Genomic DNA, 14,291 nt, shown 5'->3' with positions numbered 1-14,291 from the left:
CACAGAGACCTATTCTGAGAGCATAGCTTGCACGGTGAATAGCATGAAGAGATATTTAGGGAACCCCAGTCCTGTGTGTGGTAGAAAAGTCTAAGAGAAATGAGCAAGAAGTCCATGAGTAACAGAATCATTGATGCCTGGTTTCCAGTGGAGTTGGGCTTTAAGCAAGTTCGCCCCCTGGCCTCTATGGTCTTTGTCTTAGATGGATTGTCTGATGTTTGATAAGAATGAGGCTTTTGCTACACTCCTCTCCATGGCTGAGGACACCATCTGGATCTCTTCTTTTTCCCAGCTGGTTGCCTACTTTCACTAAACTTTGTGTCTTGAAACCTGTGATTCATTTTCAAATTTAGTTTAAAATCAGCACTGGATTCAAAAGTTACTCTAAGAGGAAGTGAAGACAGCAGAATAAGCACTCACACACAAAATATGATGATGAAGGCCTTTTTTTCCTTAGGGAATCAGAAGAGTTGGAGAAGGCACTTCCTTCATATTTGGTGATTTCCTTGTGCTCGCAAGGTCACCTCATTGGGACACAGAAAGGGCAAATGGAAACAGTTTTCTAAACTTGAGCTTTGAAATCTTTATAAGATTTCATCTTGCAGCTCTGTTTTATAGAGAACTGAGGGACATGTTTACAATATTGTACTCTTGTGGGGCTTTGTTGGCATTTATTTGGAACTTGGTTATTCATTAGGTGAAAATGTGCTAGAATTCCAGGAGCTGGTCTGTATCTATATGTAGATTGCATTTTTTTAACTGTTTCTTACGTTGGTATTACTAATAAGATATAATTTTGCTTAACCTGCTAGTCATTCCAAAATGGCATATATTTATCTAGTGGGGATGAATGAGAAAATGAAATCCAGCAGCAGGTGCACAAAGCAATCTACCCAAACATGTAGGTCAAGTTCAATATGCACATTTTCTGTAGTTCTTATCAAAATCTTCATCTTTGATCTTCATCTCACTAGGTAAGAACTCCATTGTTTTGCTAGTGTTTTGGTTGTCTTGAAAAATAATCATCCTTTGACTATTTGAGAACATGTAGCTGAAATACCTGGTAGTGGCAAGCTATGCTTTTGTCCCAGGGAAAAAACACAAAAGCTAAAATGGAAGAGGAACCTATCAGGAGAAGTGTTCAGAATAAACAGCTGTGCGCATGTCCTCTCTGTCTCTGAAAATTTCATTTAGCTCCAGGCATGGGCTTGAATAACTTGCTTCATATTTACTAGCACCAGCTAAAAATTTATTCTACACAGAGAGTATACACCTTTTTATTCTACACAGGGGATGTATACCTTGTATCAGCTTTGGTGAGAAGGAAAGGTGGGTTTCATTTCAATTCTGTCACTGCCTGTAAAAAAGATACATCTTGACTGCAGAAAACAAAAGGGCTTTATCTAGGTGCTTAGCCAAGTGCAAACGTTTTTCTACCAAATTGAAAATATCTGTTGACATAACTAGGATGGAAGAATCTGTATAGATAAGTGTGATAAAAAACCTTCTTTGCCTCACTGAAATTCCCAGTAAAAATGTACCCTTCAGTAGGGCTAGTAACAGAATAATATTTCAATTAAACAGACTGTAACTTAGGGTTCTAGAAAGTAATTAAGCTTCTACAAGAACCATAAGTACAGTATACCTACCCTAAGATGAGTTGTCTAACAGCACAACTCCTAGCCAGGGATAAATACTTCTTAAATCTGAGGAAGTTAATTCCTATTCCCCATTTTTATTTTATTTCTTACATTTTTTATGTATTATATATATATATTATTTATTATATTACTCTATAGAGATAGCAGACTTCTGCACTGAATTCCTGCCTTCTTGGCCTTACTTTTCCAATTTTATTAGGCAATCAGTTTGTAGAGCATGAGGCCTTCTTTCAACAGTCCCAGTGCATAATATTGAACAACACTGAGGCAGTGAGATCAGTATTCCCCTCTGCAGGGAATTCAGGGTGGTGTCAAACCTGCCAAATGACTTTCACAGCACTCTGATACAGGTGGTGTGACCGGGGTGTTTGAGTGACTCCTGCCTGAGCAGTCCTGGCCTTGTAAACTAGCACATGTATCCTGACTGCTCAGATCTGTGTTTGCATAACCTTAGCCAACATCTGAATCAGTTCCAGGACCAAGAAAGGCAGTAGTGGGGGGTTTTCCAGGCTCCTTAGGCCGTTTTCCTGCGCACAGTGTTTGCCAGCAGGTTAGAACTGAGCCTTGTGTATCATTTATGAGTACTGGGTATGTATTGGAAACAAGAGCTCTCTTCCAGTACAAGGCCTCTTTTAGATACCATGAAGCTTAAGTGCCTTCTTTCTGTTAATACCAACAATTTATCTACTACCACCTGAATCTAAAAGAGTAGTGTGAGGTGATCTTTGTACTTATCAGAGTATGCAAATAAACTGGTTCTTTTGATTCTGTGGAGGGAAGGGGTTTGTGTGAGTTTGGGAGGAGGCATGGGTATGTGTCCCTGGCTGCAGGAGGAACAAATGGTTGTGGATTTTGGAGACTGGGACACTTCTTATGAGAAGTATTACTATATGTTCATCCTATCCAGGATAGCCTTTCTTTGACACTGTATATTGGAAGTGTCTGTATCATGGAAAACAAGTTTTAACTTGTTAAAACATTGTGTGGAGTGATGCTGATGCCTGAGAGCAGAGACCATACCCAAAGCAGCTGTGATCTTCCTCTTAACATGCTCAATGTAAGTCACAGCACCTCAGGTCACATTTTCCAGTGCTATTTTCAGTGTTCCTTGGGTAGTATTTTGAATATTATCAGCTTAAAAATTAACTGTTGCCCAAGAATATTTCACTGATTTCACTAGTGGATATCTAAGAAAATATGAAGGCTACAGGGCAGTCTTTCATTTAATTTCTTTTTTCTTTCCTCTTTGCCCTATTTTTTTTACCCTTGAAGCTGGCACAGACTCAAATATAGAGATTTTTACTCTCTGATCTCATGCCCTGAATTGTGACCTCATCACTCCCAACCAATTTCTGGTAGTCATTTAGCAGTACCTCTGCTAAATGGGGATATGTATGTTAACTGTGAGGATAGTAAAGTTAACAAAAAGCAAGTAGTTTAACTTCTAGAACCCAGGCTAAAACTTTAGTGCCAAAGCATGGAAATTCCATGTTTTTCCTAATGAAAATGAACAGACTGAATTATTGAGAATAAAGATGGAGTCTCACGATGTTATTGTATGCAGATTTGCTTTTCTTATTACACAGATCACTTTTCTTATTGAAGAGAGCAGAAGTAATTGAGAAAGTAAAATGAACCACCCTATAAAGGCCAGCCAGCCTCTCTCACCAAATGGTCAGTAGGCAATAAACAGGCAATTCAGAAAATAATTTGTTCTTTCCATCTTTGATACCCATTTCAGGAGAGAGGAACTCGTCCCTCAGAAGAAGGAAGGGATGCAGTCTTGTATGTGCAGCTAAGCTGCATTGCTTAGCTTTCAAATTAACACTAACAACCTTATCCAACCTGTTTTTGTGACTGGAACCTAATGAAAATACATTCAATATTTGCAAATGCAAAGCTCTGCAGCAAAATTAAGTCTTTCTACTATATTGCATCCTGTTCCACAGAGCAGCAGAGGAGATTTTTAATTTACCCAGTAAGAACAAAGTGCTGATTTGGCTCTGTGCTTCTTGGAAACCATCTTTGCTCTGCTATTTCCTGTTATTTTCTCCAGTTCTATATTTCAGAAGAGAATAGGGACCCACTCAAAATCTCTTTGTGTTTCTGGTAGTGTGAGGTGATTTCTTGGACAGATGTGGAGGGGAGCTATTTGCAGGTGAAAAGGGAATGAAGAGCAAAAGCACAGCAGAAAGTTTTCTCCTTCTAGTTGTGAGGTTTTGGTGCCCAGCTGCCAGCACGGCACAGCGAGCAGCCGCCCGCAGCGCTGACCTTGCTTGACACGTTCAGCAGACGCTGCTACATCTCGTTTCCTCAGACTTTCAGCATTTTTCATGACTGTTCCTCCTTTCATGCCTAGACATGAGCCAGAAGCCAGCTCATGCTCACTCTGGAAGCTCCTGTGACACCTCACCTATGTAGGTGGCCTTATTTCAAACCTTTTTGGATGCCAAGTTGAATAAAGTGCTTCCGGAATCTGCGGATGACCTGGCAGGAACTGAATGATTGTCCATAAAAAACATTTGCACTTTCTGTTGTGTGCCCTTGACAGATCAATGGTTGGGAAATTTGTTCATTTCCCATCTGCACCTGCTAGCCTTGCCATGCCAGGAGTAGGTTATTTCTTTTCCAAACATGACTGGCTTCTGGTATCAGTGGGAAATTGGAAGCTCTTATATCAAAACAGTAGATTCCAGTTTCCTCTTTTCGATTTTCACTGAGATAGGAAGGGAGTTGTTATTGTTATGGTCTCAGTCCTCGATCCAAGTTCTCTTCCCCACATAACTGCTTTTTCAGTCATTCAAAACCAGTTTGTCAATAGTACACAGCATCATATCTTCTACTCTGTGTGAGAGTGCCATGAGATCATTTTCTCCCAATATCAAGGATTCATTCTAAACAGAACTGCACAACCTACAGTGAAAATATATCCTTCTTCTTTTGTCTCTTGGTCTTCCTTCCTCATTTCTGTGAAAGAATAAGAGAGTGCAGAATAAAGTGTCTATCTGGTGCTGGTGGTAGGGCTTAAGAAACAACATTATGGAATTGAAGTGTACTTTCCTATTTCTTCGTGATATCAAAGTGTTGATGTCAAGTGTCACAATGCTTTCCGTTTTTTTCTGAAATAGCAGAAAGCTGTTGCAATATCTCCTTTGTAAGGGGTGTTTAAATCAGCAGATACGGAATCAGTGGTGCTGGGCAGGATGCAGGAAGTTGCCTCATCTCCAGCCTCAAGCATCACCTTTGCAGAGAGCTGCAAAAGAGTTGTGTAGCTTACAGTAAGAGAGTGAATTTCGTTTCCCCTCTCAACAGCATAAAGCAGCTGTTTTGGCTTCACAAGTGATTCAAAGGTTTGCTCTCCCTTGAAGTTAGGGTAAATGTTTTGTGCATCCAATGTGTGCAATGTGTCTTTCTCCTCCTGTCAGTTACTGGAGACAGAGATAGAACTGTGGTTTTGTCTGTGCTTTCATGTAGCATTATTAATGAAACAGGTAATCCTATTTGTCTTAAAATCAAGGCAAAGATCTCTTGTGTTCTGTCCATCTGTTCCAGACACCAACAGCATGCTCATCACCATGGTATTGGAACAGCCTGGTACACAAATAGCAATCAGCAGTTATTAACATAATATTGTTACTTGGTCCATAAAGCTAATATTGGCAGAGACACAAGACATCACTCACTGTGAGACAGTTTCTTGGGTGATGTACTTTGTTCTGCCAGAATATGATAATATTCTGTATAAAAGTCAGTAAAAGGATGCTTGCTTTTTTTTTTGCTTTTTTTTTTTTGTTTCATGCAAGTAGCAAAAATTGCCAGTATAATATAAATATATCAAAATTTTGTCTTTGCATCCAGTAATTTGCAATCCATTTTTATCTAGTTCTAGAGCAGCATTCTTTAGAAAACAAAAGGGCTTTTTTTTTTTTTTAATGTATTAGATCAAATCAAACCACTTGAAGTTTCCCTTTCCTTCCTTTTTTCTCCAGCTGCTGATATAGACTGATACAGGAGTGGTGTTTTGCATGCAGAACACCATTTATCTCAAACTGAGCCTAGACAAGTTCAGGTCTATTCAGCAGGTGATCTGTAGTGCTGAAGAAGTGGGACATGATTGCAGCCCACCAGGAAACTCCAAGTGTCCCAAAACATCCAGAACACCTACAAAATTTGGATGTTCCTTATTTGTCCTTATTCCCTTTCATACATATCATTTATACATGTTCAAAACCCCAATTTCAAATGTCTCCTTTTTGTTTGGTCACTTTTCCCTTTGATCTAACATAAGGATATTTTTCAGAGTTGAACAGACACACATTTTAAATCCCTGGTATTTAAAATTCTGGTTGAAATGAGTATATGCCTCTGAAGTGGCATATTTGTGGCAATCCAGTTAAATTAAAAACCCATCCATACATCTTTTTTCTTCCCTTCTGAATCAGAATATATTCCTGGGAGACCTATTTTGTAAGCTTGTCTACAGAGACTTCTGTATGGCAGCAAGATGGAGCCTTTTCATCCTGCAGCTTCACAGTTGCTGTGTTACAACATGAAACAAAAGTGAAACCAAGGCATTACAGTTCCTGGGTTTTATACACAACTACTTTTGATCACTCTAGAAGGCAAATTGCTGCCAATTTAACGTTTCTGTGAGCATTATAGTGCCCATACAAGTGCTGCTCTAATGAGAGAGAACATCTTTATCTGAGCTGGTTGTGATGATGTCAGTAGGGATGAGCAGATTGCTCTTACATGAGAATATGAAACTTAAAGTGGTCATGATGTTGGTTCAGTCTCCATTTTTATATCAATAACTTCTTTTTTTTTTTTTAAAGTTAACTACAATATCTAACTACTATTAATAATTAACTATTAACTATCACAATAAACTAATTAAAAATGTAAATGGATTCTTAAGGATGTTGTTGCCAAATGGAGACATCCATTTGGCATTTTGGAAAGGCCAACAGGGTCTTGTTATAAAAAAAAGAGGATAATTTCCTGCAGGTCAGCTCTGTCTTGAACACTTTTTGTGCTTAAAATTAATAAAAACTAGCTTTATTCATAGCTAAGGGAAAGAGTCTAAAGTACTGATACATGTCTAGATGCAATGAAGGGCAGAGGGCAGCATTTTTATCCTGTCATTCCCTGTTATCACTCTGTTACTAAGTAAGTGGTGGGTAGTAACAACTTTGCCTCAAACATTTAATAGACACTACTTACTAGAGGAAGTGCATGTGCCCCATGTTATTTCTTTGAGGGCCTGTTTCTGCCTGGATGCATGCCAGATTGTCCTTTGGGATATAGCCCAGTGAGCAGGAGAAATGGGTCTGAACTTGGCAAAATGGCAATAAGCATAAAGGTACAGTTGGAACTTTCTTGGAATACTCTCTCCTATCTTATTATCCTAGGCCAGTATCTCAGTTCTCTGCAGCCAAGTGCTTTGGAGCAATGTTATGGAGAGGAATGAGTAATTTCTGACTCAGTTTAGTGAGTTTATCAGGACCAAAAAGGCTGCAGCTGGACTAAATGCCATGTCCTCAGCTTCTTTCATGTAGCTCTTTTTGTCATTCACAGTGACTGCCCACCAAAAGAAAATGAAGATGCATTGCTTCAGCTTTTATAAGAAAGATCTGTGGCAGGTTGTGTTGTAACCCTGAATACAAAGTATTTCCAGGGCCTGTTAGCTCTCTGCTCCTGTGCCTGCAATGAACATTGCAACAGTACATGTTGCCACTGCACAGTCTCCCCTTGTCCTCTTCATTTGAGATAGGCTGCATCCTCCTCAGTAATCTTTGAGATTTATGACTTATAGCATAAAATGTAACCACAAAAATAGGCCAGATGGTTATTCTGCACAATTCTGAATGACTAGTCAAAGCAGGATTTGGAGGAGAATGTGTCATGGTTTTGTAGAACTGAGTGCCTTTCAAAATAGCTGCTCAGAGTGGGGTGCTCATTCAATTCACCACGTGTTACACTGGGCACACTTTAGAAAAGATCAGACACTGCTTTGAATTAACGAGGAGGGCTGGGATCTCTGATATTGTTAATTATGTGTTGATGGAAAGCACAGTAGCCCATTGTTCTTTCTGAACTAGAGTATTAGAACAAAAAAAAGCAGCAGAAAGTCATCACTGCAGAAGCTGTCACCCTTGTTCCCTTGTGTGTTCTATCTCTTCTGTGGTAGGTCTCATGGATACCAAAGAGGAAAGCAAATGTAGTTGTCCTGATTATTCTTTTTCCCCTCGAAATCCCATCACACACAACAATCTTTTGTGGTTTTCTGCCCCACACGATGTTTTGATGCTCTTGATTTAGGTATGGTGTCGCTATGTCTTTTGAACCACACATTTTAGCAGATTTTGCATTTGGACATAAAAGCCCAAACATGGAATATTACACCAGGTAATATTGTGTTAGAAAACAGGCAAATTTAAGTAGTTAATCCCATGTACTCAAACTGTCACCCTTTTTTGCAGGGTACAAAAGGAATCTCATTAGTTAATGAATACAGGCAATGCATGCAGCATGTAGGGAGCATTTAACTGTGAATTACTTTTTTTTATCTTTGAAAATCTTTATTTCTTAAGGTAAAAGGAACAAATAATTTCTGTACCTTATCTCAAATAATATTATTTGTAATTATTTTTCACAATAGCAAATGAAATGTAAATAGGTAATGGTGAATTTATAGCTCCTGAAATTATATCTGTTCTCTCTCCCTTTGCTTGCTTTCAGGACAAAACTGGAGAGCTGCTTCATCAGTGCCAATCCATACTGTGGTTGGCCTCATGGAAAGGATCATATTGATGAATTAGTGTAGCTACCCTCCCAGCCATGGAAGAATACCTCACACAAAAAAAAACATAGGTGACTTACAGGTTTGGTAAGCAGCCTGTGAGATTTGGGAGGAACATTCTGGTATGCCTGGAAATCAACCTTGATCTAAATTACCTGCCATTGTGGATATTTTAGTCTTAATTCATGCATTTCCACCACATTTCAGAACATGTCCTTTATCTGAACAGCTTTGCTTTCTTGTTTGTTTGTTTTTTATGTTTGTCAGTCATTACACAGTGCTATTTAGAATCAATTTAGCACCCTTCCATGTGCTGAGTGGTTGTGGTGAGTGATGATTGCAGGATTAGCCTGCTAGTAATTAAACATTGCTGCCTCTTACATTGAAAATGAAACATCTCTATGGAATTTCAGAGTTTCTTGCTTTATTTAGGTTGGGTGTGCCTAAATAGAATGGGTAGGTTAACCAAGTCAGTGCAGGCACATTGCAATCATCAAAAAAATAAATTTAAAAAAGCAAAAAGAAGAAGGGGAAGGAGTAGACAGAGAGGAAGAAGAGAAAAAGAAATTGAGAGAAGGAAAACAAATTCAACCAATCATTAAAACTTTGAATTGCATGGGAAATTTTCCACACTTTCCTAAATTTTGGGTGTAATTTCCTAATTTTGGCTTTGTGCAATCCAGATAAAGGTTTCCTGTCTGGACTCATTTTTACTAACAGATGGCTCTTCAAAATTTGCAAGTGTTAAGTGGTGTAAAAGAGGACATGCTGCCTGCTTGTTGAAGCCTAGAGGGGTACCTGTCTCAGTAAAGCAGAGGCTGGGTTCCTCACCATTTGTGGACCCGCTGAATGCTTGATTTTCATATTGGCTCTACCACTATGAAGAGCTTTACCTCTTGAATTCATTGATTAATGTTTTAAGCAGAATGAAGCCCTTTTTTAATTTTTTTTTTTTTTTCAGAATCTGCTACCTAAAATCACATTATTTCACCATTCAAAGACAGTTCTTTGCTTCTTCAAAGTCTTTTTAGACTGATCTGTCCCACGTTCCTCACAGGACCGTAGCAGTGTAACTTCATATCATACAAATGATGAGCTTCTGTTTGAAATAATAGGGATGATGCTTAATCCTGAACAGACGTGAGAAGGATTTTAAACAAAGGTTGTCACTGAGAGGCCTGTAAGCTTCCCTCACTGAGTTCTGTCTGGCCTGTGTGAGGGTGAAGACGAAGGCCTTTGAGTGTCTTAATTGAAGCAAAATGAGCTTTTTACCTTGAGTTTTTGTTACATTTAAGGATTCATGCTGAATAACAATAATAAAAGATGAATCCTATCTGGTTTTCTGTTGATTGTTAGCTTAATTTAGTGTATGACAGCTCAAAGTTTAGTCTGCCAGCCAACAAAGGTATGCAGTTATCAACATTACTGATAGGATAAACCAATTACGTAAGCTTATTTTCAAATCTCCCCAAATCCCATAATACTTAACAAAGTAAAACCCTTGAGCTAAAATGTACCTGTTTACAGAAAGGTACAACATCAAATAGAGGTTTCATTCAGAACTTTGGGTAGACTAAGTGGCCTTGTTGGCTGCTTTTTTCTTTTTCCACCTGTTGCCATTTTTAGCATGAAATATATCAAACTGAAAAGAAAGTATGGGTAAGAAGAACACAGTTGTAAGATAGAATTTTGAGAGTTTTCAGAAAACTTTGCCACTTCTTTGCCTGCAAGGCTGCAGAGGCCCAAGCCCTGGAACAGTGTGTTCTGTGTCTTGAGTGTCTAGTAGTTAGTGCTGCATCTTTGAGCTGTAACAGTATTTCCCGAACCCTGTGTCTAACCATTGCCTTGGCAGGACTCCAGATTAATCCTGTGGGGAGAGGAAAGTGCCTGTGGAGCTTGGCAAAAGTTGCTTGTCCTTTCCTCCTGAAGATATGCATTTGTTCCTGGGTAGTGTGGGAGGTGGCTCCTCCCTCCTGCATTTGTAGCCACCATGGAAACAGATAATTCCAGAAGATGATCTAATAAAGCAATTGCAGACCCAAATGTCATTACAGAGGTCTGAGACTCTCTCTCCTGACACTAAATTGTACGTGCATCTCCTGACAGCTAAATTGTACGTGCACGTGGCAAGCAGTACCACAAGCCTGCTCATAAATGCCCCAAACCAAGTTAGATGGAGACTCCAAGGGATGAATAGGGTGAGAACAAAATGCCAAGGGCCAAGAAAGACAAAAAAAGCACAAACAGATTCAAAGTTTAGATCATGGAAAGTGTGAAATTATATTGTCAATGTTAGGCCATCAGACAAGGGAGGCATTCTGTTGTTGAATCACACGTCGCAGGCCCCTGTAAGCGTGCGATACAGAAAGTACTGAAGATGCTGTGCAAGGCAGGTGTGTAAAAAGGATGAGCAAACAGAGGAGGATCGTGAGAAAAGAAAAATTGAGAAGAAAGTTTTTGAAAGAGGAAGAGGTCAGAAGAGAGCCTGGTGGCACAAAAACTGATAGGGAAGGAGTATGACAGTAGAATGAAGGCTGAAGGAAAGCACAGCCATTGATTTAATTTGCTGTTTTCATCAGAAATGTATCCTTTTGCCAGTTCTGGATGCCATGCACATGCATAAGAACATACAAGCTTTTCAGCTTACCAGGGTGAAACTGCCTTCCAGAACTCTGTCGTCAAAGACACCTACAAGACCAAATAAAACAACCTTCAGTATTAAATCAATGTCAGTGTTCAATAACATCCGGTGCCAGGCAGGGAGATGCCAGCCCAGCTGGGTGAGTACATGCCAGAGCATTTGGATGGTAATTGGCTGATGAATTGAACTCTTAAACAGATACCTAGGCAAAGAGCAGAGCGGCCAAATTCCAGGGAGCACTACCCTGCTATCTCCACTGTGTTGCAAAATCTGTGAGTCAGAGGGAGAAGAAAGCCCTGGGCAGCACCTGCAGGGAGTACTCTGACCCTCACTTCAGCAAACTTGTGTTTCTGGGCCCTTTTCAAGTGCGCTTCCAGGCAGGACTCTGCCCCGATGTCTGTGAGGAGGTGAACCAAGGTCTGCAGCAGGAACAAAGGGTTCATTTGCTGGAAGGAGGTAAGTGCTGTGAGCAGGACATCAGGAGACAGAACCCTCAAAGCCCAACCTCTTGTTGCAGAGTTGTGGTCCAGAGCCCGAGCTGCCATTATAAAAACAAGCAGGCCAGATCCTCAGCTGGCACAGAGCTGCAGAAGCTCAGCATATTAGCTCAAGCTGCATCTTCTTTATTGCTTGGGGCACTGAAGATCATGATTGAAAAGATGCCCAGGGTGTAAGAGATGAAGTAAAGTGTACTGAATTTACCAGCAGCCTTAAGTAAAAGCCTAAGTTGCTTAATTTATCCTTGGAATCATTTTAGCAGTGAGCTTTTTTTACCTATCTTGTGGGTGCTGTCATAAATGGCCTGTGGGAACAGTGGAATTGTCATATCTGGACGTTTTCAAGAATATCACTATTGAGATTCAAATAGATGCAGCTGAAGCAGAGGAACTGAGGAGATCATCTCTTGGAGTCTCTTCTAACCTTATTTTTTGCATGATTTTAGCAAATCTGTTCAGTTGCTGTCCTAAGCTGGCGACATTATCCTGCTTCCAGAGGCTTGTGTCCCAGAAACTCCAGCTCCCAAACCCCTCTACTTCCTCCGTGGCTACTCATACAATACAACATGTGGTGTTGTCAGTTTTGCAAAATATTGTGAAATCAAGATCTGAACTGTGGCAACCGTGTGAAGTAGAACAAAAAAGATATCAAAGTTAATAGGTAACCTGCTTATTACAGTGTTTCATGTCCTGCTCAACATAATTTTCTACTTCAGATTTGGCTGACAGTTGCCCTAAAAACACAAGTGTGCTCACAGCAATACTGAAGCAAACTAGGCTTGAAGAAAGGAACCAGAACAAGGTGCTAGATCTCCTTCTAGGAGTTTCCCCAAAGAGATTTAGCTCACCAGGGTTGGACATCTGCTCCCTGAGCATCCTGCTATCGCTTCACATCCAAGTGCTCTTGACACTCCACCCTGCCAGTACCTCTTGTCTCCTGCCTATGACTGGGACCAGTGTGAAACCTCGGGCTCCATTCCCTTCACTGTAGGAGGTGAAAGCACAGGGCAGATGTGCAGCCAAAGTGAGAGGTAGAGCTGGACATCAGCTGGTTCCTGCTGGTTCACAGACCAGTAAATTCCCTTAATCAATGTGTGATAGTGCACCAGCTCTGTTAAACAGTTCCAGAATACCATTGTCCTTGCCATGATTATTTTTCAGACATCTTACTACATCTGAGTATGGATACATTTGTAGTTTCCCTGCCAAGGGTAGCATAGGTCCATCAGCAGCTTACTTCTCCCTTGCCCTTTACTTCCTAAATCAAGAATTAATAGGAAGAATTTGTTGGCACTATTTTGGGTGCGCTGCCAACACATCTGAAACGGCCTGGTCATATTGTCTAAAAAACACTGGTAGCTGACAAGTCCTGCAGAGAAATGGTGCACATGGGAGGACTGTGAGCGAGGTGAGAGAGACACTCTGCTATTGATAAGCTAAAATCAGTGTTTGTCCCCCAGCACTCCCAGGATCCAAGCAGCCAGTTGCAATGTTGTGTGTTCCTGGTGCCTGACCTTCTCCCGAGGCTGCTGTGCCTTTATCAGCCTGCGAGCTTCCCATTCCACGGACCAGACACTGAGAAGGGGGAAGGGAAAGGAAGGGCAGGGAAATGCAGGAGGGCAAATAAATTTATTACTTTTTATGAATGTATTACTTTTTTTCTTGATTTTATTCACAGTCCAGGGAGAAGGACCTAGCAGGGGGCAGATGATTTCTGAGCACTGCTGTGCTAACGTGACAGCTATATGGGGAGGCAGTTCTGGGTCAGAAGCTCAATTCCTCCTACCTTTGGTTCAAGAACTGTTATGCAGGGGAAGGAAAAACATTTCCAGGATAAAATTGTGGTAGAGTGCCAGATAGCACACTTGAAACCTTCCTTTGCCCTGTGACTGTGAGGTATGATTATATAGCTTAAAAATATGGATAATTTCCTAAAAAATAAGGGCAGAAAAGAAAGGCAGAATGGATCCTGTGCAGGTTGCTGCTCTCTGCAGGTGATCCCATCCCAGTCCCACTGACAGCCCCACGGCAGGGGAGGAAAGGGGGCTCTGTACTGCAATGCAAAACCTGCGCTCATGCAGCTGTAACATTTCTTCTCCCGCATCTGTAATGTTTTTCCTCCTTCCTTTCCCCTCTTACACCTGACTGCTGCCACTGAAACTTGCTTTCTCTCTCCCTCATCCTCTGTCCACTTGTCCCCTCATTCCTCAGAGCTCCTCTGGCATGGGCCTTTTGTGGCCTGGGGGGGAGAGAGATGAGAGCAGGGGAGGGCAGATCACCTGAGTAGAACCAGGAACCAGCAGAGTTCAACTTCAAAAACACGAGTTACTGGGTCAGTAACTGCCCCAGGGTGGACAGGACTGAGGAAGTTGGTTACAGGTGGAGCCAGTCTGTGCTCATGGCTTTTCCTTGGCTGTTCTGGTAGAGCACTACAGCCCAAGCCGAAGGAAATTCTGCAGCTGATTTTCCTAACAGGATAAAATAAACCTCTCTTTTCATAGGCAGAATTCAGCCCTGAAGGTCTATGAATAACGTCCCCCTAACTGGCAGCTGATACTGCTCCCTGCATTACGCTCCTGTTAGCAGGAAACAAGTGAGGCCTCTCTGACCACTCAGTGGTTCAAAGTGTTCAAGACAAACCACAAATAACCCCTGAAGGCAGGAGGAGGGACAGGACAGAATGTGAAGAG

The 14,291-nt window shown here is 40.9% G+C and overlaps 2 long non-coding RNA genes across 6 annotated transcripts in view; one reads left to right on the top strand and one right to left on the bottom strand.

Annotated features, from left to right (window-relative positions):
• LOC147655133 (uncharacterized) overlaps positions 1 to 14,291 on the top strand; it is a 69,814-nt gene that overhangs the window by 53,700 nt on the left and 1,823 nt on the right. For 3 of the 5 annotated variants that reach the window (XR_015283839.1, XR_015283836.1, XR_015283837.1), the window contains 2 exons: positions 8,403 to 8,550; positions 10,316 to 13,251. This is a non-coding gene — a long non-coding RNA (uncharacterized LOC147655133). Of the gene's footprint in view, positions 1 to 8,402; positions 13,252 to 14,291 lie in introns of those variants that run through there. The other 2 variants (XR_015283838.1, XR_015283835.1) reach the window with 2 other exon arrangements.
• Positions 3,213 to 11,165, bottom strand: LOC147655134 (uncharacterized). Its single transcript, XR_015283843.1, has 2 exons — positions 11,111 to 11,165; positions 3,213 to 4,628 (listed from the first exon to the last, which is right to left on the bottom strand). It is a non-coding gene; the product is annotated as an uncharacterized LOC147655134 (long non-coding RNA).

The sequence above is a fragment of the Cyanistes caeruleus genome, chromosome 2 (assembly GCF_971803275.1).
Source record: "Cyanistes caeruleus chromosome 2, bCyaCae1.hap1.1, whole genome shotgun sequence".
Taxonomy (NCBI): Eukaryota; Metazoa; Chordata; class Aves; order Passeriformes; family Paridae; genus Cyanistes; species Cyanistes caeruleus.
Note: the sequence above shows the minus strand (reverse complement) of the source record. Positions and strands in the feature narration are given on the sequence as shown.